Below are 6,779 nucleotides of genomic sequence, written 5' to 3' on the forward strand. Positions count from 1 at the left end.
TGAGAAGAAGCATTGCAATACTGCTGGGAAGCAGAGAACGGCACCTAAAGTTGTGTTGTCAAGTTTTGTCCATTTCCTACAGGAAAAAAGGCAATGTTCAGAATAAATCTCTGTGCAAGTCCACGCCTGGAGCTGCTTGGCTGGAAAGCAAGGGAGGTACAGAGAGGAGATCTTCCTCATGCCCGTAAGGTGCATAAACCTGAGTCCTTCAAACAGTGGTGATGAAGCCAAGTCAAACCTGTCGATTTTTGGTGTTCCTCCAGCTCCCAGAGCAGGCTGGGGGGCACTTGGCTGCCCAAGCAGCTGTTTTCAGGAGGGTGTCACTGATGTGCTGACCTGAAATGGGTGACAAACATCTCTAGCCATGAGCCACCCTGAAAAATGTGCCCCAATCCCCGGAGTTAAGGAGCGTGCCATCAAAGAGATGGACATGGAGATGCACAAGGCTGTGACACAGGAGAGGGTTAAAAATTAGCAGCTCACTGGAAACCTGCCCGTCGTCTTTGTTAATGGTTAGCCCTATTTACAATGTGCTCATGAGGAGGTTTAGCCTTTCTAGGGGCTTGTCCTGCAACTGCGAAGAACCAGCTCCATCTTGTGGCCAAGGACTCGGCCGAGTCACAGAGAGGAGGGAGCCGGAGGAGGGTTTGACGGCCTGAAGGGTCCATCCCTAAAGCCCTGCATAGTGTTTTAAGAAATATTCTCTCTTCCTGCACATCTTACCCCAGATGAACTGGACCCATTTTGATTAGTACTCCGTGAGAGCCACAAAAGCCAGGAGCATTCACTGGGTGCATCCAGCAGAGGGATTCTTATCAATGGAAAGCCCAAGGAGATTCCTTTCACACATGTAGGGGAAGCATCATTAAATATGATTTAATATGTCAGCATGTAGAAGCAGCTAGGCTTCGCTCCACTCACATCTCTGGCAAAGTTCCCACTGAACGGAGTGAAATCCCAGGTCCCAAGCACCCGGGCGAGCAGAGTGCTCCAGAGGCACTTTCCAAGAAATTCGCCCTGGTCTGTGGTGGTTTGGGCCTCCCAATGTCCCATTCAGCTTTTTCAAATCTCATTTGACACTTGGCTGTTTAATAACTATCTGAAATAAATCATTGGACTCTGTTCTTTTGCTTATTTTTCTGGCAAATGGTTTCTGCCAAGCATGAGCTTGCTGCAGATTTAGTTTACACCAACCCTGGAAGGACAAAACAGTTGAGAAATTATGAAAAGTCTACAAGAAAAGACCTTGCTTTGAAAAGAATAATAACATACTGTTACACATGGGCAACGCAAGCCCTGTTTCATTTATAGGAATGATACATAGGCTCTGGTCCACAATTCCTCCCCAGGGACCCTTATTCCCATTAATGTCAGTACAAGTCAGGCAGTGAAATACCTGCCCAGACTTGACCCCTGATTCACACCAATTTAAACATTCCTCTACTTGAGAGCAAATTAGGTACCTTAGCACTATAATAACCTCTTGTATTTGTTGACTGTCCCAGATATGTAACATTTTTTAAAAAATGTTGGCTGATTTATCCCATAAAAGGATCTCTATACATAAAGGACTTCAGTGAAAGTCTTTTTTCCAAAGCCTCACTTATGCAGCAGACTTTCTTTCCCCAGCTACACCTGGATACGCATGACTAAAGGAGACACAGAGATTCCCTAATGTTTAACCAGCTCATGTCAGCAGGCATGGGACAGGCAGCAATGACACTGCTGAGGGCCATGGGCAACCATCTCAAGGGGGGGCTGAGAGCTTTCCTGGTCCTCACCACCCCGCTGAGATACAACAGACATTACTCTGAGAATTAAAAAATTTAAAAAAAAAAATAAAAAGAACATTCTCTGTTGCCACAGATGGCCATCAAATACAATGTCGGTCCCTCCAGAGCCCTCTACTGGAGTACTGGGCAAAATTTCTCATTCCTCTCGGTGCCCTTTTTTTCCTTTTCCACCTTATCTGGCAAGTGGATATCCCCTGCACGTCTCCCAACTCCCCTGGGGAAATCTCTGGTGTGTTTGGGCCAGCAGTTGGGCAGATACTTTCTTTATGCTCCCCTTGATGTCACCCACCTTGGCAGGTGCCATGAGAGACACTGCCCGGGGTTTTGGGGCACTGCCCCAGGTTTGGGGACAGAGGGAAGCAGGTGAGGCACAGGTCCTTCACAAGCTGGTTTGCTTCCACCAGGAGAGGGAGGGTGGGAGCTGTTGGTCTTGGTTTGCTTTTCATGGAGAGGAGAGGAATAAACTTTGCTCTCCAGAGGTTGCTGTTTGGAGCTTCTGTGTGAAAGGCAGCACCTTTTGGGCACAAAAGAAGGAAGAATTTTGCGTTTTTTGAGCTTGCAAAAGTTTTCCCCTGATTTTTTTATGAGACTGTTTTTACATAAACAGTAAAGAGCCCAGTGTACAGCACCTTACGCAGTCTCTCAACGGTTTATGAACAGCCTAGGCATAATTAGGGCATACAAGACACGCTATGTACACACACTCCAGGCATCACCTTTCAGCCTGTGCTGCTGTTGAACAAAGCAGGTCAATGAGTTCAGGAGGTGAGAAATGTCCCCCTGGCCCAGGTTGTCCCTCCAGCCCCAGGCTCTGTACCAGCGGCTGCAATACGAGGGGCTACCTTGGGGACCTGGCTCCTTTTACAGCCCCTTCCCCCAGGACCCCCACTTTCTCAGCCTGTTGTTACAGGGTACATCTCTGTCATGCATTTGTATTCTTGAATTTGCCCAATCTCTTTTTGAACCGGCAGATACAGTGTCCGCAACCCACGGTGGCAGAAAGGTCACCACCTGTGCCTTTTAAGTATTTATTTTCTGTCTACTTTGTGCTGACCTCCTTTAGCTTTCCATGACCCCAAATTCTGGTGGTGTTTGGCTGCCACTCCAAGCCAATGGCTTCAGAGACCCATCAATGATGGCTCAGCGTGTCCCAGTGAGTCTATGGGGCGCGATGGGCCAGCTGTGCATGTGAACACAGCTGGGTACGGCAGCTCCCCATACTGCTGGGCTGAGCACTCCTTTGGGTCCCCTGGGTCAGTGTCGCCTGGCCCTGGTCACTTATTAACAACCACTTTATCTGTTTGACCTTATACCTCCTGTTACCTAGTCGCTTCACTCACTTTCATTTACTTTTGCTACCTCTTTATTCCATGTTACCTTTTTACTTCCAATTGCTCTGGCTCCTCTGGGTAATCCACTGCAGAGCGTGACAGATGCCCAGCAGCTTCAGCTGTAAAAATAGCCACAAAGAAATCACTGAGCTTCTCTGCTACATCTTCATCATCCCCATCTGCCCCTTTTATACCCTTGTCATCAGCATTCCCACTCATTTCCTAGCTGCCTTTGCAGTCTTGATATGTTGAAAGAACCCTTTATCAGCAGTTAGAGCAACCTTTACAAGGCAATTTACAGATTCTTATTTTTAGCCTTATTTATTTCCTGTTCGTGATCTGACACGTTTTATGGACTTCCCTGTTCTTAGACCACTTTGGGCTTTTAGGGTTGGGTTTGGGGATTTTTTTGACTGGTTGCTGCAAAAAAAATCAGTATCTTCAACTGGCACTCCAAAACATGGGAGAAGTAAATTTAATCCTCCTAGGAACCCTTAATAAGCAAAGCTGTTTCGTCTGCAAAAACCGGGCACAAGGCTTTCAAACAGGAAGCATTATTGGGCTAAAAAAAAAAAAAAAAAAAGTTAAAGGGTGGGAAACTGCAGAAAAATAGCAACTGATGACTTGACACTTGCCAAACTTGACAAATGACAGTCATCCTCTCACAGGAGGGGCAGAGGAATGAGGCAGTGCTAGGATGAGGCAGTGTGAGGCTTGCCTCGCTTGCCTTTCTGTGGTTTGTGGCCCTGGGTTCATGAACTCCAAATTTCAGGCAGGATCCTCTGTCCATGGGTTGTGCCAGGATCCAGTCACCCTCCTGAGCCTGGGATGAAGCTGGGGCCGTCTCCTCAAAACTAGGTAGGGACAGTGATGTTCACCGGAGCATCTGCCTGCATCCCTTCAGCCCTCACCTGAGTTTCCCTAAAAGCTCTCCAGACCTGGGGTTTCTGTTGGGGAAGCTGTTCCAAGTGAGAAGAGGAGCACTTCTTGCTAGAGGGAAGGCTCCTTTTCCCTTATCCTCTTCCTCTTGTTGGAAAGTATGCTATCGTTCATCTAGAAAACATCAAGCCATCAAAGTCTAAGGAAGCAGACAAGAAGAGAAAAGTCAAGCCCTTGGGTGTGCAGTGCTGTCTGACCTTCACTGCTTGCCTTTGCTTGTTTAAGTCTCCAGCTGACACACCGCATGCAGGATCTATGTAAAAACAGTCTCATAAAGGAAACAAGGGATGGTTTTCACCAGCAGGTAACCAGAAAATGCAAAACGCTTCCTTCTTTCAGATCTGAAAAGTGCTGCCTTTCACATGCAAGTTTGGAGGCTGGGATTTGCTGGGAGTGTGTGGATGCAGAGTTTTATGTCTCATTTTTGAGGCTGGTTTCAGGCATAAGCAGTGCGAACAGCACAAGATCTGTCAGGCCTGATTAAGCCCATCCTTACCCCACTGTCCCATCACGTTAATGTGGGACAGCCTCTAAGGCATCTGCCCAGACCCAGGCTCTTACCCTACGGCCATCCACAGCACCGTGCCCCTCCCCTACCACCCAGAATCGCTTTAACGTGCTCAGGTATATCCAAATAAATGAAGAACAGCATGTGACTTAAGTGATCCAAACACCTCTATGCAAGTATGTGTTATAACCAAGCAAACCTCTGTCCCAACTCCTTTAGTGCCGTTTGGTAACACCTTGTGCAGATGTGCCAAGCAATTACACTTTCCAGTGTAATTTTTTGGTCTAGGATAAAAGCAGGTGGTAGACTTGAGTGGCACCATCTTCCCTCTTCCTCTGGTGGTCACATGCCAGCAGGACACCCTGTATCCCAAGGGACATGATGGATGGGAAATCCCAGGATGCAAAAGGAGTTGTGGCTTCTCACCCTGTCTGCAGGCATGTTCTCTCTCACACTGAGGAGTAAGGGTCACACTCAGCTCCCTTTCCCGTGCCCAGCTGGATTTTCAAGGATGGGCAGCTGAAACAAAGCAACAGCAGTCATAAAACACCACAAAGAGCTATTTTCCATGACCGCATTTCCCAACAGAATCACGTGTTGCTAATAGCCAAGCAGAAGTGAAATATCTCAGAGTTTGCACTTTCTATACAGAATTCCAGTCCAGATAAAGTAGCTGTAGCAGCCTTTGAAATGCTAACGAGTGGTTGGCTTACAGTAGTATCTGATAGTCCCTCCCCAGCACAGGCTAAATGAGAACTGGTTGCAGTCGCAGAAATTAGCTTTGAACTAGAGCAATGAAAATTCCTCTGCAGTTAAATGATGTAAACACCTGACTATTTTTGCTGCTTTTATTATCAATGACAACAAAGGTATCACACTCTCAATAAAGTTTTACTGCATCAAAGTTTCAATTATCATTTGGTTTCAGCTATATTTCCAGCCTTTATTGCTTTGCGGAAGAATAAGAGATAACACCTAAAAGCCTTTTTATGTGCCTCTACAGCAGGGTCCTGTTACATGTGCTTTAAGGATCCTCTGCACTAAGCTAATGGAACCAGGCAATTTACCTCAATAAAAGACCGTGGTGCACAGGCTGTTACTCTTGATATGGAGAAACCTACTTATTGGACTCCAGGTATCCCCAAGTTTCAGTCTGACACACAAACAAGGGGAGAAGGGGGAACCCAAGCAAAGGCAGCTGGCTGAACAAAGTAGAAGTCTACACAGAGTTTCATGACTTTTTGCCGTTTGTTCTGCCTGTATCCCACCAATTTTTCAGTGTCTCACCCCGTGCAAACTCCCCAGTGTGTTCTGCTGGCAGAACCTCCTCTTCCTGCTGCTGAAAACTCAGGAAAAAGGCGAAAAGGAAAGGGCTTATCAGAGGCAGGGAGCATCTCCTTCACCCAGGGAACGGTGAGGACACACAGGGCTCAAAATAAAAAAAGGGGGCAGCAGGCATGGTGTGACATACAATAATTACACTGGTGGGAAGGGAGCTGATCCCCCTCGTAGGGCTTTTCTAGCCGGAGAAAGGATGTGCTAAGTGCAGCCACCACGCCTTGTTTCACTCCGCATGGGTGAGTACTTCCAGAGGAAAATTCAAGAAAATAAGGCCAAATCTCTATTATTCCTTGAGTAAGGAATCATGAATAGCTAAATCCAGTTAGCCCTGCTTGCATGGAGTGAAGGTCACCTTGTGCATTTTGAGATGAACACGGACAATGGAGGGTGGTGAAGGCCACGAGAACCTGGTCTCCTGCAGACACCTGCCAAGGGCAGGTGCTGTGCAGCCAGGTGACAGCAGCAAAGGTGACAGGAGTCATCTGGGAGAAATAAATTCTGCCAGTCAACAGTGAAAACCCAAGAAAACAACAGAGAGAAACTTGCACCTTTTCTCCCCAGGCTGCTTCTCTGAACTGCTTGTTGTGGACAGTCCAAAAGAAGAAGGGTCTGTCTTCTGCTAGAGAAACCACATGAGAAGGATCAGGATTGCTCAGTCACCAGTTTTCCACCATATCACTGGCAAGTGGGAGCTGGTTTTGATCACCGAAAGCATTGGAACAACCCATCTGCATGCACATCCTGGTAACCTCTGCAGCCACACAGTGTTCTCTGTCACTGGCCCTTAAACCTGCCATTTAAGTTGGAAGAGATTTCTTTTTTTAGCTATGTGATATTAACAGACTGACCCACACAAAGCTGCCACCA

This window comes from Caloenas nicobarica, chromosome 6 (assembly GCF_036013445.1).
Source record: "Caloenas nicobarica isolate bCalNic1 chromosome 6, bCalNic1.hap1, whole genome shotgun sequence".
In the NCBI taxonomy this organism is placed as follows: domain Eukaryota; kingdom Metazoa; phylum Chordata; class Aves; order Columbiformes; family Columbidae; genus Caloenas; species Caloenas nicobarica.